Raw genomic sequence first — 27640 nt, 5'->3', positions numbered from 1 at the left:
TATTGTTTCAAATGTTTGCGAATACTTGTTTAGAATACGTTAGCTATAAAAATGGCTAGTAGTAATGTAACGCGTTTTTGTGTGTGTGTGTGTTTTTTTTTTTTGAGGGGGAATAATCATGCAATCGCTTCTCCCGCCTTGGCTGAGGCGAAAGGGAGTGTCTATACTGACTAAAAAAACCACCACAGTCCTTCTCCCGCTTTGAGCCGGAGCCCCGGTAACTTGTTAAGTTTTCCGCAGCTCCGGATAAGTTTCAATGTTACGATGTTAATAATATTTAATATCTGTGTTATTATATTTTATGAGTTGTTTATAGAAATTTTTAGTAATTACAAGGGCTTATTATGATTTTCTACAACAAAACATAGATGGATGGAATTTTAAGTAAAACAACCTTTGATTTTCCAAATTTTCGGAAACGAAACCATCCCTAATACTCTAAAATCCTATTCATACTTCAAAATTATATTTTGTAAACACGCATTGATGGTACCGTTCGCTTCTGTTTCCGAATATATTAAGCCTCTTTGTGATGTTAATTCTGTGAAATATACCAATAAACATTATCATAATTTAATTTTGTTTTAAAAGAAATTCGCGGAACATTAATTATATCCATGGAAGAGTAGGCACGCAGTATTTATTTTCCTTTTCTATTAAGATCGAGGCACCTGATGGTAAGAGATCAGCTCCTTCTATAAACACTCGCTACATCAAAGGGATTATAACTACGTTGCCAGCTTCTACAACAATACGCCATGTTCAGATTAAGTTATACTACATAGCAGATTTACTCCCATTGTAGTGAAAAGCTCTATCTAGTACAATTCCGAACTGTATGTTGGCTATTCACTTATAATGATGTCTTATTCCTAGTAGGTACTATTCAATAAAATCCTATTGTCAATAATTTCTTGTTAGTTCTTTTTAAACAATATGTGTGGAAGAGCCATGCTTCGGCAAGAATGGACCGGCTCGACTGGAGTGATACCACGGCCTCACTGAAAACCGACGTAAAATAACGCTTGCGTTGTGTTTCGTTGTGTGAGTGAGGTTACCAAAGGCCCAATTATCTCCCTTCCCAATCCCTGATTCCCCAACAACCCTTAAATTTCTAACCCCCAAAAGGCTGGCAACGTACTTATAACGCCTCTGGTGTTTCAGTTGTCCATGGGCGGCGGCGATTGCTCCCATCCCCCATCAGGTGATTCGTTTACTCTGCTCTCATAAAAAATCAATTCTAGTATTTACCTTAACGTTAAAATAACAAAACACTTGTATTGTAAATAAATTGAGTTGAACAATACAGTCTCACATTATTTCCACGTTATATCATACCTGTATACTTCAATAGAGAGCACTTTACTTTTTTAAGTTATCATAAGTAGCTTATTGGAACAGTTGAAAGCTTTCGTCTGAGTTACGAACTTAATAATCTTAAAATAGACAACCTCTTTCGATTATAAGTGTTTTCCTCTATTATTTCTTTTTTACATTTTTACCTGATACTAAAATGTATTGCGTAGAATGTAATAGTTTACTAGATTGTTTTGTTTTTTCTACAAGCAACGAAGATATTTTGTTGTTTTATTTGTAAGACTACCTAAGTATGTCGAAAAATATTTGTATTTCTAAATTAAAAGACTCCGAGGTTTGCCTCTAACTCGATGCATGGTCAACGATGATGAAACCAACGAGGTCTATAACCAACCTATTCACTAGGGACTTAAAAACATTCAGCTCCAGTTCTAAAACATAGATTCTAACAGACTTAAAAAGGCTTACCATTGTATTTAAAGAGTACTTACTAGGGTACTTATTACTTACTACTACTACAAATACTCGATAAGTTGAAAACTGAGGTAAGGTAATAAAAACCCATAACAAAATACACATTGTTTTCAAGTAGATACATAGGTACATTGATACCTAAAGCTGTTACGTCGATAACTACAATCTCCAACAAACGGCCGTATAAATTTTACGAGCGGAATAAATAAAATCAATTGGAGATTACAATAGAATCTCTATCTGTCGACATTTGTCCCTTCTGTAGCTTAGTAGCTAATGTAATTGTATTTTTTCTTAGTGTACACTGTTCATTAAGGGTTATTCTGTTGTTTCTATCCCTGAATTGAGGTCCTCGGTCAAAAACAAACTAGATTTAATCTTGTAAGTAATAATGTATTGGATAAATCACACACTCTTCTATTTCATTAAAACATTGTGTTTGTTTACATAAAGGATTATCAATGCTCCAAAAATGTACTACGTACGATATACTATTCATTACAACCAAGACTCATAAATGATGAAGTTTACTAACTGTCAACATTCATCATTGAAAATCATTAATCATTGTTCTAGTGTAAAGAATTTGAATGAATCCTCTCCACGTGTTGTATAGAACTAGATATTTTGTTACGTTTTTCTACGTCATATTTATTTTGCTTTACTATAGAGATCTTTATTAAACTTATAACCCGGTTTCAGTACTACAAAGCTATTTATTTTATTCGAATCCTGTACGATCTTCACATCCTTATGCATATACATATAAACGGAAATTCTTCAATATTACTCAAAACCCATCTCCTATCGTTCTATAAATGAATCAGCACCGTATTCCCCGCTCAATTTATGTTAGTTAAATCTGGATAATGGGATATTTGGCAGAGGGGTAGCTTCCGCCTTCGATGCGGTCACAGACCCAATTCCCAATTTGAGTAACTTGCATTCCAAATGCGGTAAGCACTGTCTTAGCTGGTTAGTATGAAGAATAGATTTGTCAAGACAAATGCCTAACCGAAGACACGAAACTATTCAATCCCTCATCAAACTCTATTTGTATTTACATTACAATATTTGCCATAGAAATGATTGGTTTTATCAGTCATCTTCGATATTAAATATAATATGTTTGTGTTTAAGAACAAATAACTGTTCTAGAAAAATATTTCAATAAAACAGATTGGAGGACACCGAACTGCATTAGCATTATATTGGTTGATTAATAAAATATTTGAAACACGTTTTTTACAAGCATGAGACCGTTTTGGGAATTTCTTTTTATCAATAATCGCGGTCACGTACAAAAATGTCACGATTTTACAGAGTATGTAATGAGTTGGTAAGTAGTTTGGCTGCACGGTAGGTGCGGTGGCTGGGCAACTGGCTTCCGCGCAACGGGTAGCGGGTTCGATTCTCGCACGGAGCAACTCTTTGTGGGATCCACAAATCTGGGTGTCATGTGCATGTGTAGTTGTATGTTTGCAAACGCACTCACTACACAGGAGAAAGTCCTAGTGTGGGACAACGTTTAAAAAAATGTAGATTCTCGTAGACGGTATAACTCTGACAGGGTTTGACATTGACAGCTGTTAAACTATGAACTGTCACTGTCATAACTAATCCTATTCCCCGTGTATTGTTTTAAGCCAGCGACCGTGAGATAAGACGTCCGTCGACATGTTGCCACATAGTTACGAGTAAGTTACTAAATAGCCTTTTTATAGACCTTTTAATGATGTAGTGCTTTTTATTATACTATAATAGGTACTTTTCTTCAGAAATAACTACGTGGCGGCCATTTTGTTTTGCAGGTGTCACTTTAGGATGGGTGAGATTATTACTTTACCTACTGGGTTATCTATTATATAAAAATAAGTCGGGTTTTCCTTCCTGACGCTATAACTCCAGAACGCACGAACCGATTTCCATGGTTTTGCATTTGTTGGAAAGGTCTCGGGTTCCGTGAGGTTTATAGCAAAAAAAATTTAGGAAAAAAGACATGGTGGCGAAACGGAGTTCGCCAGGTTTGCTAGTTGGATATGTATCCCATTTATATTAGCTGAAAAACTTAGGCTCTTATTAACAACACATTAAAATAATGATTGCATTGAAACTCAAATAATACGTTGTTACTTAGTTTCCTACCATTTCAAAGTTTTGAATGAGTTAAGTACTAATTTTGCTTAAGTATTGAAGTTTCATGAGTTACGTTGTAAGTTGTTGGCATAGGTGAGATAACTGTGTTGCTGCTTTAACGACTGTTGTGACTATTGCAAACTGCTATTGACTTTTGGTTTTGGCTTACATTTACACACAGAACTTTGCGGTTTGATTTGGCATTCGATGTATGACAATGGACAAACAATTCCTTCATAAGAGAATAAGAGACTTCTTATGTTTTATCCAGGTTCCCATTGTACAGTGGGAGACAGATTCGCTTGATCATGTTAAAACTTTATTGCTTGAACCCAGCAATAGCATTAAGCCACACCCTATAAATGTTTCATCAAGTAGAAGAGCGATAACGTCGTAAGCTTAGTGACATAAGACGTATCAGTGATGCGTTTGATGTTTTTCAGCTACCTGAGCCGGCGGCGGCACCGCCCACCACCTCACTTTATACGTCAAATCAAGGTCATTGGGCTAATCAGGTGCAAGCAAACATTTACTTAGTGGTGGTCAGGCGCATGTGACCACCATTGTACCTTTACGAAAATGCAACATCAAATGACTTTGCAACAGCGAAAAGTTATTTATCACCGTGAATTCCCAAACTTATTTCTTGCTAAGTACTATTAAATAATATTTTGTACTGTTTTTTTTTTCTAGCATATTATGATTGAATACTCGAACATAGTACCTTGTGTACTAGTCTGACGTTCTGAAACACATTCAACAACTCGACGGCACATCCATCAATGTGACGGGCCGCGCGTGCGTTAATATTGATCATTTTTAAATTGAAATTCGAATTATTGTTCTTTTCTTTTTTTCTTCGGTATAGGTATGTACTCTTCTAGAACATAATCTTTGTCTTTAAGTTGCCAGTGTTACGTTTTATTACGTCTCTATGAACATTCTGTTTGTCTATGTATTAGTCTCGTCTCGTGTCTTCATTAACCGATATTGAATCATATACGTGACCATAGCGTAGAATGACTTTTCGGGAAATTATAAAGCCAGACAGATTTTTTTTCACCAGCTCATTTTGCCGAAAATTATTATTTGTTACAAAAAATATGTTTTCATATTGCCCATTTCTCAAGTAAATTCTATTAGTAATAATCAAACCTAGTTTAAAACATTAATAAATATGTAGAATTAATTATTATGTTTTTCATATTACTCACATAACTATTTGACGAGGAACTCGACTAGTTTCAAGCTAAGTTAGAGACTCATATTCATGAATAACATTCCCCGACACGCAACGCGACGACTGTCTCGCTACTAAATATAATAATTAATTTAGTTTGTCTCACGCAAGTTATAATATAAACAAAATTAGGTAGAATACTAAACATACTTAGCATAATAAATTTCCTATAAATGGCAGCCTCGCTATCAGTGATATGGTTGTAGCTACATAACTCCACCGATAACGTAATGTATGGAAGGCATTCATTCAAACTATTCATTTGGTCTAATGGTCAAAAACAATCGTAACATATAGAGCTATATGATACACACATGTAGGTATGTAGGACGCATAATAAAAACAAAACTTTACTAATTAAATCCCGAATAATAAGATGAATCATTAATTACACAATCTCAACTTAAATTCTCATGGAGCCTCCTGACCTGTAAAAAGCGAAGAGGACTCTTATTTTATTCAGACTCATTGAATGATTACTTAAATCAATCCTTAGGAATTGCTGAGTTTAGTTTAAGTAAACATTAAATGTTATTGTCCTTTCCTTTCCTTTTCTCCACTCAAACAACAAAAGACTGACCTGTCTATCACGTGGACACAAAGGTACAGAACACCTTTCCAGAATTGAATAGTAAAGTTACGACGAACGAAATATGAATCTAGTTCCCAGGAATCAAATTATTAGGATTTAAAAAGTAAATCATGCTCCTCTGACTACATTTCAGAGAAAATATGGCTACGACATTCCGATTTCCCTTTTGTTGTCAGCTACAAAGTACGTAATATCCTTGATTTCTTTTCTTTAAACATGAACAATTATTGTTTACGTCGAAAACACTTAACTATTAGTAAATTTACATTATTTGAACACGTTCCTTGAAAGGTTTGATGTAAATTAATAGAATCGTTTTAGTTGATACCCTGTGTTAATTAGTTTGTTCCAATTACTGAAGCTACACACGAAAGTTACTTTAGGTATTCAAAACATGATGTAGAAGTAGTTAATGTACTGTTTATCCACATGTTTTTGTATATTACTGTAAACAAGGTGATGCTGTAAGCCAGCTCAGCACAGCACAGCTAGACTATTCTGTAATTGTCAATTCGAAACATTCGAAGTGAGCTCAATCGCGTCTGCCACATCATTGGTTGTGAGAATAATCTCGACCAATGACAGGCGAGAATAAAATCAGAGAGCCCAGCAAAACAAAATCAACAACACACAATGTAATGAAACATCCTATATAAGAAAATAATAGGTTAATAAAAACTTTGCAACATAATCATAACAAACTTCACAAATCAAAATTCGTGCATACATACATAAAACAGCAACTTATATACTCCAAAAGAGCAGTAAAATTGTACCATATAAAATCCTACACCCACATTACACCAGTTGCGTTATAACTTTATAAGTCCAATGTTTATTAAAGTCAAAACTCGAACAAGCAATATGATCAGAACCAATCACAAATAACTCCTAAATTCAAATTACAAAAACTCTCCTGATTCTGAATCATATCCTGCAGAGGAGAAACAGCGAAGAAGACAGAAGCATCTATAAACAACCACTTCATAAATGATTATTTACTTCAAAATCAATTATGTCAATTGCAACCACGCACAAAGGAATATAAACACGTTTTCCTTGTCAAATAAGTAGGAAGAAATTGCTACTTGATATAAAAATACCCCGTAAGATGGCGCGTGCGAGAAAATTATAAAGGACGACTTGATAATATGCAAAAATGTGGGACACGTGCTTACACGGCTACACATAGACCTATACAAAACCAGTATAGCATAATCTCGCATTGTATGATCTTTCTGGACAATCGACGGTCAGTTTATACCGGTTTGCATAGCCTAATGTGGTAACCGTGTGTGTGTACTACAATGCGTGTATCATGATACTTGTACCATGTTACAAGTTGAACGTTTGTCGGCTTACAGGAGGTAATTTATACGGCAATACGGCAATGTGACTGAAAATATATTGAACGGCTTAGGCACATGTGCTGCTGTTATTTGTAGCCACATCTAGGGTTTATACTAAGCCAAGCGCCCTCGATCTCAATCCCCATGGACTTTACAAACGGTTTTAATTTTAACAAAAAGTCAGGAGAATATTTTTGTTATCTTTTTGTACGTTAAAATGGAGTCTAGTTAATGCTTATGAATATTAATCTCTACATATAGAGGTACATAGGAAGTTGGTACCTATTAGGTATAACTCAAAAATTTAATTAAAAAGGATTATTGTAACTTTTGGCAGAAGGTGGCCGAATGCTCAAGCTCAACCTAGGAACCTTCAAGAATTCAACTTGTGTTTTACATAATATGTACGTATGCACATATCGTTGCCATGTATATGTAGGTATGGTAATAGCCATCTTCTTTAATTTTAATGTAACATTATTTAATAAAAACAATTCCTATTAAGTAACCCCAGTTGCATACCTATGCAAGTATACGATGGCCAATTATTCCTTCGACGAAAAAATACTGAAACGTAAATTTTAATTTAAGTTGTATTTAAATATCGTTCTATCTCTGTCTTTAATAAAGAATTTGTTTGAAGACAGAACATAGTTCTCAAGACTCTCTCAAGAATCGTCTTGATAACGTCTTAAAATTGAGTAACGTTAGAGTATTTGCCTATTAATCTACCAAAATCAAAGAATTTATATTTTAATACGAAAATACAATAAATTATTGCGAAAGTCAAAAAAGGATTGAAAAATCATTCATCTTCAGCAATTAAAACTTTAGGAAGAGCTAGATCATGTAATATAGAAGCTATTATTTAAAATAGAAGTCCCAACCAATAAGTAAATCCTATAAAAAAATAGAAAAATGTTGGTACAACTAAATGAAAACCTATTTCCTTTCTTTTGACGTCCATTAGGGCTTCTTGTTAAGTCTGCACGATTTAATTTAAGAAACTTCCGTCCCTTTTGTTAGGTATGAAACAATTTTCTTGTTAATTGTTAACAAAATCGTTAACTCAAAAGTTTATATCGAGGGACGCATTCTGCCAGAACTCAGGGGGTCGACATTCAAAAAAGATATTAATTTTGTTTAATCCAAAAGAGAATATTGGATTTAAGAATTCAAATAATAATCATCAAAGTTCTTCTCAAACAAAACCATGAATATATTAAGAAACTCTCAAAGCCGGTTCCTTAAATAAGGTCAATAATATAATAAAACTCCTCGGAACTACCTGTGTTTCATTTTTGGTACATGAATATTTAAAATACCTGCATTAATTATTGTTTATTTGCTCTGTCAAATATCTAAACTCCCCCTAAATTACACATTGTAATCCTTTGACTTTGATTTTAATTAATTTGTATTGTATAGGTATACAAAAACCATTCCTCAGACTGATTAATTATAATTACTTCACATTAAATTTTGCGTATTTACAGGTAAGAAATCAAATCAAGGTTGATGTCATTGAATAAATTGCATTAATTTAAAAATATAGGTATACCAATTATATTACATATTTATAAAATTCCAGATTTGCATAGTTCGTTGTATTCCTTTTATTAAAAATCCATATAAACAAAATTGAAGGTCACTTTATTATATGCATGTGGCGACCGGAGTGACCACTGCCTTAAGCAATTATTTCATCTGAGGAGACAGGTTTGTTTCATTTTTTAATAATGTACATATATATCTATACGCTGAGATTGAAGTTCAATCAAAAGTTGTTCATAAAAGAAACAAATATTAGAAAATCTGAAGTAGTTTGAATATTAATTTCTCACTTCCATAACCAAAACTTCCCTAAAACAATTAATAAAATACAGCTATAAATAATTTCACAAATAAAGCGAACAATCAAAAACTTTCGACATTGAATTGTATAAAACTACATTGTACCTAAATCAATGAAAACAAATCAAAACGAAATGTTGTCACACAAAGGAACCAACAACTTTTTCATTACACCTCACGAACCAAAATAAAACCACAATTACCTTTAATGGTACTTAAAAACTCGATTGGTTAAACAAATTCTAAGAATCACGAATATTTAAAAGCTATTTATTTATGCGAAGATGTTCAATGTTCATGTATTTTGTAGAAATTTCAATACACAACAAGTCAGTTTTCATTGCATATTAATTTGATACCGTACTTGATTAATTAATATGTATGACATTTAATGACCGAAATGTCTTTGAATTCTATTTATTTAACACCTACTGTCTACACGTTAATTTATTTTAATTAGTGTACGAAAGTATAAAAAAAATCGTCCATTCGAAATCCAATTATTGAATATAAAATAATAATGAATTAAAAAAAATATGCGTTCGGTTTTCGAATTCACCTTGGATTTTCCGTTATCTGTGATTAAAAAAGTATGGAATATACCGAACAGATTAATAATACACACGAAAAACTAGCAATCACGACCAACTTTGTTGTTCTGGTTAAATTAGCTTGACGAATTACTCGCTGCGATAAAAATACGTTCTTAGAACTGCGTACCTATCATTACATAAAAAAATCATATAAAAGTAAACGACCTCAACTCTATATTCAATCATATTATTTATTATTTTCCAATTTATGTATTAAATTAGGTGTATAATATGTTTATAAAATATTATTTACAAATGAAATAAGAAAAGTTTAAACAATTACTTATTTTAAACTATAAATAAAAAAAAACAAATACATACTTCGTAATATCGTAGCATCCACGTCAGCTAATATGAATTAAAAATCCAAATTCGGTTCATAAAATAGTTTGAATAGAACAGTTCCACAATGCACTTTTTCGTTTAAATCACGCACTTGTATCGAGAGACGCGGAAACTGGGCGCGCGGCGCTTGTACGTCGCCCGAACGACAAAGTTGCGGCGCGGACAAATCGCGACTGAAAACATCCGCGCGTCGCAGCCGCCTGTGTCCTCACCTTACACTCCGTAAGGTCAATGTCAGCTCCGAGTCTACCATCAGCTCTCCTGGACGTCTTATTCACTTCCTTATACACTTAATATCTTGTATATAATACGTATTTTCTTGTTTAACAAAGTATATTAAGATCAACCGAAAAAAAAATATAAAAAAACGAGTAGGTAAACAATTATATTCCAGTAAATAAATTTACTTATTTAAATTATTTTGTAGGATATTTTGAGTATCGCTTTACTCAAATCGGTATACTTGGCAAAGTTATTTCTTTATTATATGTATAAAATCTGCTCCTGATCAAAACTGGAATCAAACAACGATGAACAACTTTTCTGTGGAATTATAAAAGTTTTCAAATAAGTGTTAGAAGAGATTTATTGTTTGTAAGTGTCTATTTATACACTTAAATGAAAAATTTTCGTTTAATGTGTTTCGAAGTATAAATCTGTTGTAAGTAAATGGTGTATTACAAATATATCGTTGACAGTGTATTTAAGGAGATTCTTGTGTATAGAAATTCTACTTTTAGACCCAAGATCTCAGTGTTCGTTGGTCAAACAAGTTATTTTCTGTAATATTATATTTTTATTTCAATTGTAATTGAGCACTTAATATATTTTTTTTGCTGAGGAAAGTCATACAAAGGTCTCTCCCGCCCTGGGCTAGACGAGAGGAAGTGTTAGACTCTTGATCACCAAAGACCACCCCGTTTCTACTCCTGCTTCTCAAGAAAGTTTTAGTATATTAATTGATTTGAAAAAAAAACGGATGAGCTTGAAGTCGGATTTTTAAACGTAGTTTACTGAAAATTTATGATATTAAAAATTATATTAAAATCAGATAATTATTTTAACTTTTGCCTGTAGAGTATATAGAAAGTACCTACTTATGTACCTAAAATCAGTATAAGTTCCCGTCAGTTACGCCTTTGAAGTCAGTACTTACAGTCAGAGTAAACTGAAAAGCAACAAAGGCTTTGTCTGTTTACTCTTCATTACATTTAAGGGTACTTATTACTAAGAATCCAGAATTAAATTAGGGAATACCGTCTTAAGTCTAGATATAAGAAATGTTAGTTTTTATGAAAATCGTACACACCATCAACATCACGCGTTATATTTCTTGAAAAAATGTGACATATTAAATACTAGCTTCTGCCAGCGGCTTCGCCTGCGTTCTCGTAGGATAAAAATGCCGCCTAAGATGTATTATTCTAGACCATAATCTACCTATATTTCATCTCCATCCCTACAGCTGTTTTATCGCGAAGGAATAACAAACAAACACACGAACTTATGCATTTATAAATATTAGTAGAATAACACTCGTCGATAGTCATTTGTGTATTTTAATTTATTATAGTGATTTAAGGCCTACTGTTTAATAAAATTAATCCCATGACACCATGTTATCTAATTCAAATTAGTTAGGATTTCAAAACTTTTTTTATAAGTGTACTCTACTGTCATATACAGAAAATGTTAGGCTTTGTAAACCTTAAACCACTTGGTTTTCTCTAATAGGTACATCGGACTTATGAGTCACTTCGTAATATAATATGTCTCTACATAATCGAAAAGGAAAAAGCGAGACATAATGTTAATAATATATCATCCTCAAGACATGTAAGGTAATGTAAATATTGGTAAATATCCACTGAATATATAAAATGTCAACTAATTTACACGAAACCTGATACAATCCATATAAGTATGTTAATCTTGCGAACACGATTGGTGCGACCCACGATTAAACCGTCCTAATAATATTATTATCGACAAATTATATCAAACATCTACTTTAATTTTCACAAGCAAACAAATGGAAACTTTTGGTCAATTGAATTTATACTCAGTATGCTATAGCGGTAGGTACAATTTTGCACATCCAAATATCTACTCCTTTTGTATAAGTTCACGCCTGTTATGTAATATTGCATCCTATATTATTAGAATACCAGCGCAAGGCCCTGTCTTGTACATGCTGAACTGGTCCCATTTCGCCGCAGACAATACATCGTCAAATATCAGCATAAACTGTACCTACTTGTCATTATTAACCGACTTTCCAAAAACGAGGAGATTCTCAATTCGGCCGGTATGTTTTTTTTTTTGAATTTCTGAAATAAATGTTTTTCTTTCTTTTATCTTTCTTTCTATACTATATTTGAGATTTAGTAAATATATTTCAGTAGAAAGTGAGAAACAACGTGGGAAGTGTGGGAACAGTTATATTAAATATGTCTGCAGCACAAGCCATTACTCGTACCATTCTGTATGGAATCCTACCCGTTCGACGCACTATATACGCCGTAGTTATGCACGGCTCATAAAGGTAACCGAGCGTGAAGATATTAAAGTTCAAATCAATAATTCCTACTGTTCCTCGCTACTCGTTTCCTAAAACATAGGAAGACGGTAAGTGTGTGCCATTTTCGCCCTTAAGAAAAACAATTGGCATTCCATGAAATGCCAAGAATCAATATAGTATTTATGGGTTATTTTCCCAAATAAAAATTTCCTTTTTTACAGTTTTTGCCCGCTAACAAAAATGTAGAATCCATATCAGTTTATTAAATAAATATTTATTTCGACATTAAAACATTGCCTAGCTTGTTAAAATTCCGAAAGGTGTAATATAGGCATTATGTATTTAGTTCAGATTTAGTCACAAATCCAGATTTCGTGAAAATTCTAATCTAGTCGCTTGTAAACCGAAACAGAACGACTTTTATAAATATAATACAAAAATCCAAAGATTTTTGTATTATTTTTTATTTACTTCACTAAACTTGATAGTAACGATTTAACACTAAGCAGAATTTGTACCAAGAACGCCATCTGTTGGAATCTAATAGCACTATACTCTATCAAAGCTTTATAATAACACTATTATATTCTATTTTAGTGATTTTAGCAAATCCTATTTCATCTGCTGCCATCAACTTATTTCACGCGTCAGTGATATCCTGTTACTTATGCCCTAGACTAGAATGTGTGGTTATATTACTTACTTATGACTCAACGGCATTGGCATGATCTAAGAATAAAAGCCCCTAAAGTAATAAAAGATCAAAATACAAAACTTTCTTTTATTTTTGAGTTTGGTACACTGTAGTTTTCGTCAGAAAAATAGTTAAGTTTTTAAAAATAGTTATGCCACTAATTTATAAATATCTTACCAATTTAAATTTCAATCAAGCAAAGTTCAGTCCAAACTTTTTTCCGAAACAAATGATTAAGAAACTCTTTTAACTAACTCTTATTAATTCATTCCTTCATCGCTAGAGTTCAACATTTTTCACAGGGACATTTGAGAATTTGGAACTTAAGTATGTACGTATCGTCGCGAAATTTGCTACTTATTTGATGAATATGCTATATGCTATGTGTATAAATTGACGTTACGGCACGTGGGCCGTTGTAATAGGCTGTGGACCACATCATAAATATTATAATTCAGACGACTGTTTACTGCTGCCTCCGAGAAATGATATTCAGTCTACGGTCTACTACAGTCATACAGTTAATATTTGAATAAATGTAAGACCTATGGACGTGAAAAGAGTCCACATGTTTATGAGTTACGAAAGAGCTCTATGTCCATAACATTACAATCAATTCAAATGTTTGGTACTTGTAACTGTTGACACTGCAAGCAAACCTCCCCTTCTCCATCCCAAATGCTGGCAACTCAATTACAATTCTTCAATGTCCTTCTGATCGTATGTCTACCTGCGGATGACCTTAGGAGTTACGGGGGTTCCGGCCCAAAGCATGAGTAGGAATGGGGTGATTTTAGTCAGTAAGAGTTTAACGCTCGCTTCATCTAAGGCGGAAGAATTATTTTACCGTATATAAGTAACTAGCGACCCGCCCCGACTTCGCACGGGTGCAATGCTGATATACTAAATACGCTACAGAAAAACTGTGAACGTTGTTTATAAAAAAACATAGCGGCCCGCTCCGGCTTTGCACGGGTTTAAAATATGTAACTCACTGAAAAAATGATAAAATCAATCCAGTAGCTGCCGCCGCGCCGCGTCGCCGTAAACGCTACGTTCCGCAATTTTTAAATCTGTACATCTTCAAAAATATTGATTTAAATCAGATGCTGTAAAAGGCCAAATAGATCTATATTAAATCAACAATGTATTTAAGGTATTTAATTGGATAAGGATTAATGCTGTATTGGTTAAAATCGCTTCGAATATTAGTCATTATTTGTCGTAAAAAGTAAATGACAAAAAAATGTTATTGTGGGATATCCATAAGAGATAGACATATACCATCGCGGAGTTTTCTGTAGACCTTTTCATTGGTACAATACTTAGTACATTATTTTGATAAATCTCGTAGGATTCAGCCTGCGTTTGCAATGTAAGCGGAAAAAATGTAATTATTTGCGACATCACATTAGAAACCTCAAAAATAACAGTATTTGTCCACTATTTAATGGATGATATTATACATAAAAACCTTCCTCATGAGTTACTCTATCTATTAAAAAAACCGCATCAAAATCAGGAATAGGAATGGAGTGGTTTTAGTCAGTACGTAAAAGTTTGACAAGCCCGATCGCTTCATCCAAGGTGGAAGAACTATTTCATGATTTTACCCACAAAAAGTCTCCCTATCCCAATAAAAACTGCAACATATTGTAGTAAAATGTCATTTGAATTCCTGTGAAACATTAAAAGCTGCATAATGAAGGAACCTGCTTAAAAAACATACAAATTGAGTGCCGATATTGCAATTTAATTTACATGCAATAATAAATATTTTGTTTTTACGACAAACATATATCGTGTTGTGACCTTTATATTTTTTTAGTATATTCTTGTTTCCTAGAATTAATTACTCGGACTGATGGTGTTGATAAAAATATATGCATATTAAATTAATCTATACTTATGCAGTAGCATTCAGAAAGTGTTTGATTTAATGCAGTCATGCTGTCTAGTGCTGCAGGTATCGGCGACGGCGACCTCTTGCGTCCGACATTGGTTCAGACCATGGTGCGAAGCGAAGGGGACTAGGATGCCGAATTAGAAACAGGGTGGTTTTTAGTCAGTAAGAGTCTGACACTCCCTCTCGCCTAAGGCGGGATAAGGCATTGAATGATTTTCCATTCTTAAAAAAAGTGTTACAGGTATACAATTTACATAGGCTATGGCATCAGACGATTTTTAAGCTTCAATGCTACCCTAAAAAGCATAAAAACCACTGTATGATATGCTTTACAATTTTTGAAATAAAAACCGTTCCGAAATGCTCAAAATCGTCCTTATGTTACGGAGTCTTGAATTTTATTGGGCTCAGTAAAACTCACCCTCTATTATACCAGACATAACGAAAAGTGGGTGTTACATTTGGGGAACAGAAGGCACGATTTTATGTTACTTTATTTTAATATCTTTCCATTTCATTTTTAGATATAAACGTGTTACTCATAGTTGTTTTTTCTTTGTCCTTCTTTCACTTTGAGTGTCCATGTCTTTGTGTCTTCAGTTTCCCACCTGTCCTCAAGGAAAAATATACCATACAATCGTATTAATTTTACTTAAAGCAACTTAACATATCTTTGAATCGATTACCTAACCGCCGTACTTAGATTCATCAACTCAACCCAGTCCTTAGCAATTGTTTTCGATACAAAATCGTTACTAAGGAATAGTTTAAGTAACCATTAAATGACTCTGAGTGCGGCAGTAAGTATCTTAAGATACACGTGTACTTTTTTTACTGGTTACTCGAGTAATAGCAACACTCGTTTTACTAACTTTTTCATATTTAGTTTTTCGAATAACTAGATAAACAGGTTGCCTAAAATGATTATGTCGATTAGAACTATCGATGCGTATACTAAAGATAATGAAACCTGACACTAAGTAGAAAAACCAACCTTATTGCTACGGAATAAAGGTCCAGGAAATGTATAACGGACACATTGTATAGATATACGTAATAATAGTGGATAAATAAAATTATTGATGTGATTTAGTTTGCTAAAATGTTCTGTTGAGTGATTTATGACGGTCTATAAGTACCAACGATTATTCTTAGCTCTACTTACATCCTGTACTGAAATAAATACTGATCAAGTTAAACTTTTTTTATTTTGATACATTTATAGGTATATGCTATAAAAGCTTCGTAAGGAGTGGAAATCTTCCGCATCAGAAATAAACTTAATTTGATTTACTGAGATTGTTGACTTATAAAGTTTATATTAAACGAAAATTCTTTATCGGCTGTGTAATAATCTATACTTATACCTACATTATGTGTAACTAGCTACTCCTCCATGTTTTCACTCGCTACTCAGCTCCTACTGGCCCTAGTGTCCAAAGGCCGGCAATGCACCAGTGACTTCTCTTGTTTTACAGATTTTCATGGGTGGCGCTGATCGCTTACCATCAAGTAATTCTTCTGCTTGTTTGCCTCTTATTCCATAAAAAGAGCGTGGTGTTTTAAATATATACAAACAAATTCTTCAACTGGGAACAAATGGGGAAAGTATGTATGTATGTTTGTTTGTTTGTTACTCTTTCACGTCAAAATGGCTGAAGGGATCGAGTTGAAATTTGGAACATTTGTAGATTATGGTCTGACACGCAGGCTACCTTTTTACCCTGTGGGAAAACCTCCGTCTCTCTCTAGTACATGTCATGTAAAATCCTACCAATGAAATTGACGAACAATTTTCTGAACGAATAAGCGATTTAGCCGTTGGAGAACGAGTAGATTACGTATCGGACACAAAGCGAGCTACAACACGCCGCCGCCATGAGCTGGCTACTCTGCCTAGTATTAATTTCGCCTACGCCTAGACGGACTGTTTCAATGACGTGACGTAACGTGACGTGACGTAGCTCCCACATCAAACAATTCACGCTGCATTCGTAGCAGATAATGTGCGCTACGAGTTTTGTTGATGCAAATGTATGCCACGTGTAATGTTATTTAAGAGATTAGTGCTATGTTTTTTATGTTTATCGGTTGAGAGTTTAATTAATCTGGCCTGTAATTTCAATCTAGATAAATATGAACTGCTATAACTACCGAATTGAAATTAACTTTTGAATTACTGCGGTTGATAACCAATTATCAGTAGGTACCTAATTTTAAAATACCAGAAATGATGCGTATCACTACATGGTATAAAACAAAGTCGCTTTCTCTGTGCCTATGTCCCTTTGTATGATTACCTTTAATAGATAGAGTGATTCAAGAGAAAGGTTTTATATATAATACACGCATAATATATCACCATTGCACCAATACGAAGATGGGGCGGGTCGCTAGTTACTAATAAAATAAACAAAGTAAAATAATATTAGCAATCCGTGTGATATAAAACACAAGTACCTACTAAAAGTCCACTTCGTTGCTATAGCGGTATTAAAATAAATTGTATTTTATCGCCACATCTATTGTCATCGTCACGTCACGAGGCATTCCTTGGAAAATATTATATTTCCGATATAAAAGAAAACTTTTATAAGCTATAAGAAACAAATTGTTCTTTGGAAATTTTCGCTTTAAAGATCGCCCGGATTCAAAGTCCGTTGGGACGTTGCGTACGAGTACCCGATACGTTTTGGGTAAATATCGAGTTTACTGAAGCGTTCACAGCACTGTTCCACTTTTCATATTTCCAGGAACTGTATCGAGGTTATAGTTACAGCTAACGTTAGTATGTTACTGTAATACGTACCCTATTTCTATTCCCTGAAGGATTAGGTATTTAATGTAATACTTTGAGACTTATGTTATGAGTCCCACACTAATTGAGCAATAATGGACTTGTTCTGGATTCATACAATTAACAATCTTAATAATGCTTCTTTCGACTGAATATGCTTTGCTTTTATTCATTGTTTATTTTACTTCCACACACGTAAGAATCTTATAAACTTAGTCCTTACGTTCTTACTAGTACTACTAGCTTAGTGATTATGTTCACTTGATTTACGAGACAATAATAGACTAATATTTAGTAGATTAATATTTTGTGAAGTATAATGAGCTCGTAGTACAAGGACTTTCTAATATTCCTAAACGTTTTGTGAGGACTTTATACATACAATGGACTTAGGTATCGAAATTTCGATCCAGTAAGTTATTAGGTGTAGTCGTCAGCTTGTACGTGTTCGATGGCATTCGACTCAACGAGCTGTGATCCAGGATTCCGCATTGTTTCAACTTTACGTGGAACTGGAAATTCTACCGCTTTGTGTTTAACTTGTACTATGTATTTGGAGCTCAAGCATTACCTACTTTAAGTTTTCACACCTGTTACCTCTTACATGTATGTTGTATGTAACCTACTTATTTACTGTATTTAGATAGTTTAGGTACATAGAAGAAATATTTTAGTAAAGTTATCCAATCGTATTTTAAAAAGGTTTGAATCTTGCAAATTTCAGCTCCAATAGCAGATTATGTAAAAAATTAAAAATGTGTCCAAAGTCAAAATTTACGTAATTGCAAAATTATACATTAATAGAGGTAGAGCTTAGTAGACATGCCACGTTTAACACCACTCTAAATTCGCTTAAAAATCCACTAATGCGAACACACGCATAATTTTTTACACGCAATTTTTACGCAAAACGATTATGTGCGTAATACGTATATATAAATTTAAAATAGCTCACGAATACAAACAAGACACATCCGTGTCGCGCTGAACGCGCGATCAATTTTCAGGAAGTCAGACAAAAATAACATTACATTAGAATGTCTATCGGAATTATTCCGTCACCGTACTTCTTCCAGACAAAATAAACTATTTATAAGAAGTATTCTTTCAACACTAGCGATAGAAAAATACGGGAATATAATAAAAGTATCCGCACGGCTTCAATGGAAAGTTTAAATTATTGATTACGAGTATTTTTCTTTTCATACAAAAAAGTCTACGTATGAATTTGTTATGGTTATCTTTCACTGTATCTGTCGCTTCGTCAATGAAAACAATTGTCAAAAAACAATTTGTTATATTGTTACATCTTCTGTAATAACACTGTAAGATACAACAAAGCAGCAAAAACTGTAGACAATAATTCAATATCTTGACCCTTTTTACCACAAGCCAGACCTATAAGAAACACTAAAATTGAATCCTCACACATTTTCCAAAACTTAATACAAGTAATAGAAGTTTATTTTATCAGTTAGTTATCATTCAAACATTCAATTTAAAAGAAATGTACAAAAAAAATAACCGACTTCACTGAAGAAAGACGGTTAAAAAAAACACCAAGAGAATAAAATTGACTTTGATTTCGAAAGTCGGTTTTTCTCATTCATTGTTTGTTTGTTTGTTTCTTATTTCACACCGACCTCCGAAATAAAAGTTATTTTGACCATTTTAGTGTTCTTTTTTAACCGATTTTCTTCAGTGAAGTGGGTTAATTCTTTTTGTAAAATGTTTTTATTTATTTAAAAATGGAATGTTTGAATGATACCTAACTCTCAGAAAAAAAATGGCTGGTAATAAAAAAATCAGGCTGTATACATATCTACTTAATTTAAAAACTTTTACTGACATTTGTTTTTAGTGTTTTTGATATCCCTAATGAATTATTCATTTATTGAATACACGGTAAAATTCGAAATGAGCTATTTTAAATCTGTATACGAAATGAGTTTACGTAATTATTCAATTAGATTGAAGATTTCTCTTTTTATTTCATTATTTTTATTAGATTGCAACTAAATTATTTGATTTTAAAAAGCTTATGTAATAATTATAGGTCCTTACGAATACAGTTAGATAACACAGATTTTAAACAGACAAAATATTACAAGCTATATATAATTCAAAACTCTGCATTATATATTATATCCGCGATATGTTTATTAGGCACAAAAAATAACATAGACATTAAAAAAAAACGCAAAAGAGCTTATCACTAAAATAATTCATTGAAAACAAACCAGTACAAGCATTTTGAGAACAACACCCTGTGTCAACCTCACACAGCATGCATAATGTGTAACGTTGATATACATAAAGTTACCATAATTTTCCACAACGTCATCGTCAAGAGGAAAAGTTATATGGAAAACCTAAATACCATGGAAAAAATACATGAAAATTAAAATAAAAATGTTTTCATAATTTTAATCATTCACGAGGCAAATGTAAGGATATGAGGGTTAGTCGTGTTAACAAGCTGCGGACTACCTAGCGGTTTTACCGGGGCTCCAGTTCGAAAAGCAGGAGTAGGAACGGGGTGGTTTTTAGTCAGTAAGAGTCTGACACTCCCTCTCGCCTCGCCTAAGACGACAGAATCATTGGATGATTTTCCCCCCTCAAAAAAAAGAGTCGTGTTAACAAATGGTTTAAACTAAGGTCTATAAATTTGTACAATATTAAGAATATAGTTTGAAGGACCTCTAAATGTTAATTGATTTATATCATCACTTATCAAAACCGATGTTACTGTTAGTTGTCACATCGAAGCTTACCTTGAGTCGATAATTGCATTAATCTATCTTCCTGACTACCTAGCCAATTTATGTGCAGAATACATCAAAACAAAATCGAAATAATCAATCATTTCTGGCATTTTTAAACAAATAAAATTAGGTATTTATTTAAATCTAACCTAATGATCGCAAATTATCATTAAATCATCATAGTTACATAATAAATGGTTAGTTACTACTTACTACCAATGATAAATGTTATACCGTAACGCAAGGCACGCGTGTTGCGTAGACGCAGAGTTTGACGCAAAAATCTTTTTGTTTTAATATCATTGCCTTCAAAACTTATAGGAACAGTATATCACATACTAATTATCAATATCCTTGGTTAGTACTAAGGAATTACAAAATTCGATATCAATAAAAAATAACGATCAGTCCTAATAGTTTTAATGACGTCAAAAACTCATGTAAGTATACTAAATATTTTCGGATGTCACTTATGTCTCATTATTATGTGCATTTAAAGACTATGTTATTTTTAGAAAAATATTAGTTAACATAATTATGAATGGTGAATATTGCACTTATTATTGACGTCAAACCGTTACGCATAATATGGTGGCATGTGGCAATTTGTCGTGGCGCCACTGACGCATAAGACGTTGAGGTCACATCATAATCATCATCATTTCCCGAAAAGCAAGAAAGACAAAGGTTGTTAATGGTTACGTAGTTGCACTTTTCTACGGGTGGAAATATGAAAATATTGCATTTTCAGTTTAAAAAACAATGTTTTAATCATCCTAAAAAATGTATACGTAATATTAAATATTCACGCAGATACGCTCAAATATAAGCTCGTTTCGAGCAATGATATAATATAATAAGTTATAATATGAGCTCGTCTCGTCAATGTTTACCACCACGCTAAATAGTAATTTTCATTTGTGATAAAACTGACCTACCCTAACCACAGTTTAAAAATAAACATGGCACAACACCTTAAACAAATACAGTTGTCAGTTTGCTATGCCCCAGGCATGGTCACCAGGTTTAATGTTGATTAATTAGAATAGATTATGAACTAGTTACCTAAGTGGTAAGTGAACAAATAAATAGCCTTAAAGCATAGTGTATGACTTTCACCCATAAGGTGGAGTGACGAGCTGGTTAAGGTCGCAGGGAGTCGTTGGATGCAGGTCGCTTCTAACCGGGCAAGGCCAATGACTTCTAGAGAGCCGGCCAGCTGTCTAGAAGTCATTTGGGAAGGCCTATGTTCGGCAGTGGACGTCTTATTGCTGATATGATGATGATGAAGTAGCCTAAAATAACTAGTGTGTTCAGAAATCAATGTTTTATATTATAGTTCTTTATGAAATTTGAGATTTTAGACACATCCATGACACAATAAAAAATTGTAGTACATTAATGTAAAGAGTTTTTAAGGAGTTAAAAGGAACATAACTCAAAATTATTCGGAACTAAGGAGACCTAGGTATCTAATACATATTACTTGTTGCAAAAAAATACCATTATGTGTAAGTGGAAGGTACTTACTTAGACAGACAAAAAAATTTTTTTTCTTGGTGCTACGCGTATATTTCCTAAAAGTTGTCAGGGAAGAAAAATTATATATTTTTTGTAAGCAAATTGTTTTCTTTCTATCTGTAGGTGTGTAATGTGTGTGTAGAAATACCTACATTATCTACTTTACTTTGCGGTAAAAAGGGTTAAATTTTAGGTCAACTACGCTATTCTGTATTTATCAATTGGAAACATTTGATGTGAGTTTGATCGTGAGCCCTCATCTCATTGGTTGTGAGAATAATCGTGACCAATGACGGGCGAGAATGCGATCGATCTCACTTCGAATGTGTCGAATCGACAATTACAGAACAGCCTAATTGTATTTAATTTATATTAGATACTGAAATGTACCTGTAATAAAATTATTTAAAACTTTGCTGTTATTGCTTTTGCTTTGCTGATATTTGTTGTTTCTGGGATTTCATTTTATCATACACCCCAATTCTGCTGGCGTTTATAACCTTGATACTTTATTAATATCAAGCCGTTACACGTTGAGGGCGAATTGGTTTCATTAGACCAACTTCTTCCATTTGTGATAAATGATTATAGCGTGACCAGAAACATATTAAAATACATATTTGTTTTGCCAAATGACAAATTAATAAATATTGATAATACATTATATTAATTTTATGTATTAATTAGTTTAATATTACTATTTACTTCATACTTACCTACCAAGAAGACCCAGGAAGTAAAGAAAATGATTTCACAAGAATTGACGAATGGAAACATTAAGCCTGCTCAATTATTATTCGATTGTTACAATCGTACGTCAGATTCTATATAGGTACATCTTCAGTAAAGGACATGGCTAAACCAAAGTATGGACGTCGTAACCCGTACAAATAAATATTGTATAAATATGGTACCTAGCAATAAATAAAGTCGCATAATTAAAAATGGATATTTTGTAATTAAGAAGGTCCAGAAACTTTGCATATCTGCGCAATCCTGAAAATAAAGTAGCGTTCCTACGTCAAAGAACGTTACAAAAACTTCAAACTACAACACATTGCTGTGAACTTTTACCAAGGCGTTTTGATGTACCTGAGCCGAAAGTTATTTATATATGAGGTAGATAGGTAAACAATTCTCCTTATACTAGATAATGAACACAAAGTAACCAAGGACAGACACAAAATATATAGTAAGATTGTGCAATCTTATACAAAATATATATTTTGTGTTTGTGTCGATCAAAACATTTACAATTATTTCGTTTCAGAAAAAAGTCATTATATATTACCGTTATTAAAAATGTATGTTCGTTTAATTATTTCGATTTGATTTTCGGGGAAACTAATGTCCTAATAATAGCTTGCAGTACCTACTTCCGTGTTGTCATGTCAAACCACAACAGAAAAAAATCAATTATGAAACTTATTTTTTGTGAATTTTTGTTCACCAAGTTATAAGAATTAGTTAAACACAAAATAATTCATAAGTGAATATTTAAATGATACGGGTTAGCGTGAAATTCGTATTCTTGTTATTATGCCTGGGTCAGTCATTTAGCCATCTCCTTTACTAAAAGAGACTTGTTTGATTGATAGAAAACAGCAGCAGCTTGAGTCACGAAATTTACATCGCGTGATCCCATCAATAAAATAATAATTTAGAAGTTAAAATGGCGGCCGTTAGGCCTAGTAAACAGTTTAGTGTTTCTTGCTAAAATGCCTAGGCCTTGTACAGTACATGTCGATGTAGCTAGACTGTAGCCTACAGCAATTTGTTACAGAAATAACAATACTGTTTTGGAACTTACTTAGCTTATGATCTTGAAATAGCTGCGTAAACATTAGCAACTAAAATGGTTCATTCGCCCTTTCCGTTTATTAGGACATTTAACTATCTATACATATGTCTTATGTACTTACTCACAATTGATATTTAGGTAGGTATATCAGCCAGACAAATAATAGAAAAGCCAAACATAATCGAAAATACTAATAATAGAAAATTGTAATGACAAAGATCTGATGAAATGGAAAGTATCTAAATTACTTACAACTCTGCTTACACACACGACTCCCTAACAAATAATTCTAATCATGTCACAATTCATGGTGGCCCGGAGGTTTATGACGCTTGCTTCTCATGCAGGACAGTGCGGATTCGAAGCCTAACAACGGCATGTACCAATCTGACTTTTCCGAGGTATACGTACTTTCTAAGATTATTTAGACACCACTGACAAACGGTGAAGGAAAATATCGTAAGGAAACCTGGACTTATAATTTCTAAATTATAAGTTTGAAATCGGCAACCCGCATTGAGTAAGAGTGGTGATTAATGCTCAAACGTACTCCATGCGAGAACTTCTGATCAGCAGTGGCCATTTAGTAGGCTGTTGATGATATGATGATGATATAGAAATATGTAAAGAAATTCAAAACAAGCAGGTAATCCAAAAAAAATAACAATTACCAAGAATTCTGAAACAAACAATAAAGGTACGTAACTTCATACAATTATCTTCATACAATTAGGTACAATTCGCATATATTATATTCTGTGCCTTAAAGAAGAAAAAATCAAAGGTTTTAGGTATAAGTACATGTCAATATGGTTGCCATACATGGCCTCGTTCTGCCTCTTTGGTCTTGCGGTCTTTGTAGTCGCGGAAATATTAATATTTGCTCGTCGATCATCAACTGTCTTCAACTCAATGCCTGTCTGTTTGTTCGCTGTGTAATATCATCACGTGACTTTTGACTTGCCAGTACTTTTAGTGGAGACGTTTAAAAAGTTATAATGTCTCGACCCTTTTCTAAAATGGTAATTATTTTATTATAACTTTCGTGTGATATACTAAATTAATTATTATGTTATCGGCCTATTAGCGTAACTGCTTGACGTGGAACTCGACTAGTTTCAAGTCATGGTAGAGGCTCATATTCATGATCAGCATTTTGCGACATACGACGCGGCGATTATCGCGCTGCTACTCTTAACTTCGGCTTGAAACTTGTCGAATTCCTTGTTAAACAGTTACGGGAGTAAGCCGATAACAAAATAATTAATTAGGTGTTTTTTTATATATTTATTCAATTAAACTCACTGAGAGTACTCAAAACTCACAAAGTTGTATCCATTTAATATACATTTCTTAGTCCAATTAAATGCCTCAATTAAATGTCACAACTCAAATAAACTGACAGTTTTGTTTGAGCCATAACTATAACTTAAACTTAATGCAGAAACTTTTACCTTAAAAGCCCTGCTATCGATGTAAATCGGTATTAAAATTCCCTAACAACGAGTTCCTTTGCTAAAATCCACTTGGAAACAATAAAAAATTGGTTCATTGCGAACTTCAAAGTAAAATCATTTTCTACTAAGTAAGTATAATTAATTAAATTGTATTGATTTTATTTGTGGTTCTTTAAATGCTAATGCTAAGTAACAGTATATTTTTTGTGTCTTGACAACCAGTTATTTTTAGATTTTTTATATTATACTTGGTTTATTTACAATAGGTACTTAAATACTGTTTTAATTCGATGCTTATTTAAAACAGTAGCAACCCGGTTCTATCTAACTTTTGTGGTGAACTTCTGACATTTAAACCTTGGTCTGACAACAAGCTACTAGCACAAAAAGAGAATTGTCCAATCTGATGATGTCATTGGGGAGGCCTATGTTCAACAGTAGAGGTCTTACGGCCGATATGATGATGATGATACAGAAGGTGCATACCTTTAATAAATTAATAAAATGTGATTCATTACTTTTGTGGGCAAGGAAAATTCCAAGTGCTATTTTGTTTCACACACACAAGTGCTATTATCGACACAATATAAATTTCATCCTCCTTTTTCCAATTTTTAGAGTTTATACACATAGTTTCAGTTTCAGATAAACATCGGCTTACGTACATATTGCTATTGTACCAGCAAAAGCGCGTAACATTTGGTTGAAAATCGATTGGAGACCAATAAAGTGTCCCACACAGGCCCCTTACTCTGTCAAATAAGTTCAGATATCGCCACAACCCTGAAGCCATTGCCGATAACCTTACACTGACTCCGAAAACCGAACACTTCTCGACTTTCAGTCACGCAAACTTGTGTGACGTTAGTTCGCGTATTTTTAGCCAATCATTATGGCCTAAATAAAAAGTCAGCTTAAAATAACAAAGGTTATCTGCCAGATAACCTACATTATTAGAGCTTTAAATAAAAATGTTAGTCTCATTATAAAAGGCTTACATTACACTAGTTAGTATTAAGTTGTCTTAAATAATTGGAGTGATTCTGTAGTGTCTGTCTGCCATATTTTGAGGCTCTACTATACATTGCTATTTTCATTACCTATGTATAAACAATGGAAGCTTCGTGCTTGAGGAGATATAGACTAATAAAAAAAAAGTCTGGAGCAATTATCACACTGTCAGTTCCAAAAAAAAGCCTAATTATTCTTGATTCACAAACAATTAAGAAGATATAAGAATATTTCAAGAGATTTTTTCTACATTGATCAAAAGAAATATGAGTAATTTGTAACTAAAACTACAAATTGAAGTTCAGATTTTCTTTTTATAGAACCAAAAAACATAGTTTTAATAACTGAGATCCATCATCAACTAAGTTATCAGCTGCTACCCCGCCCTTATTCGTCTTAAGTTTTTATATAAAAATTTTTGAAAAACCTTTGAATTAAAAAACCTCAAAACTTTAAAATGTATTCATTATCTATGAATGTCCGTGATAGGTTAAAATAAATGAGCATTATGCATGTAAAAATGTGTTGTTGAGTATTAAAAAAGGTAATAAAATTATTTTGATGTATCTATGGATCTAACCTTGCCTACCTATTTTAAACACACCTACGTATTGACGTAAAGAAATCCTTAAATTCCTATTTACGCATAAAAAATATAACCATAAAATTTTAAATAATTCATTAATTCAAGATAAAGTTATTTAACGGACCCTAAACCTACAAATGTTTTTGTATCGTGAAATTTAGAATTAAATTACCTAATAAAATAATATCTATGTACATTTCGTGAGAAATACTCATTAAGTATAACTCTAGTTACTGAAACTTTAAGAATTTCAGTTTAGTTGATAAAAAAGTTTTATCATTTTCGTGATTCAATTCTTAAATTATATATGAAATTATTCATTAGTAAGTTTGTAAAACTAAAATAAAAATAACAGTACCTAGGTACTTATTTACAAAATGAACTAATAATTTAGTTAGAACTGAACGTTTTAACAACTCTAAGTAGTTTAACAAACAATCAAATATTCGAAGCTTATATCTACTATCCTACTTATAAAATAAATACACAACTTTGTCATAAATACGAAATATTTACAATACTTTTTTATAAATATTAAAGAAGGGCCAAATTAAAAGTACCCATAACAGACGAGCATGCATGAAAAGACTGATGGTTGTTGATGAAGTGAAAGACGTAATATTATGTAAGATTCATTGCAATTGGCGTTCCATTGTCTCTGCCTATCCCCATGGGAGACAG

General features: G+C 32.9%; 1 protein-coding gene across 2 annotated transcripts in view; it reads right to left on the bottom strand.

Annotated features, from left to right (window-relative positions):
- The window catches only part of LOC118264924 (pyrokinin-1 receptor-like), a 103998-nt gene extending 93908 nt beyond the window's left edge, over window positions 1–10090 (bottom strand). For both annotated transcript variants that reach the window (XM_035577588.2, XM_035577587.2), the window contains exon 1: window positions 9877–10090. The gene's annotated coding sequence lies outside the window, so the exon portion shown is untranslated. The remainder of the gene's footprint in view (window positions 1–9876) is intronic.
- Window positions 10091–27640: the final 17550 nt, after the last annotated feature.

This window comes from Spodoptera frugiperda, chromosome 28 (genome assembly GCF_023101765.2).
Source record: "Spodoptera frugiperda isolate SF20-4 chromosome 28, AGI-APGP_CSIRO_Sfru_2.0, whole genome shotgun sequence".
Taxonomy (NCBI): Eukaryota; Metazoa; Arthropoda; class Insecta; order Lepidoptera; family Noctuidae; genus Spodoptera; species Spodoptera frugiperda.
Note: the sequence above shows the minus strand (reverse complement) of the source record. Positions and strands in the feature narration are given on the sequence as shown.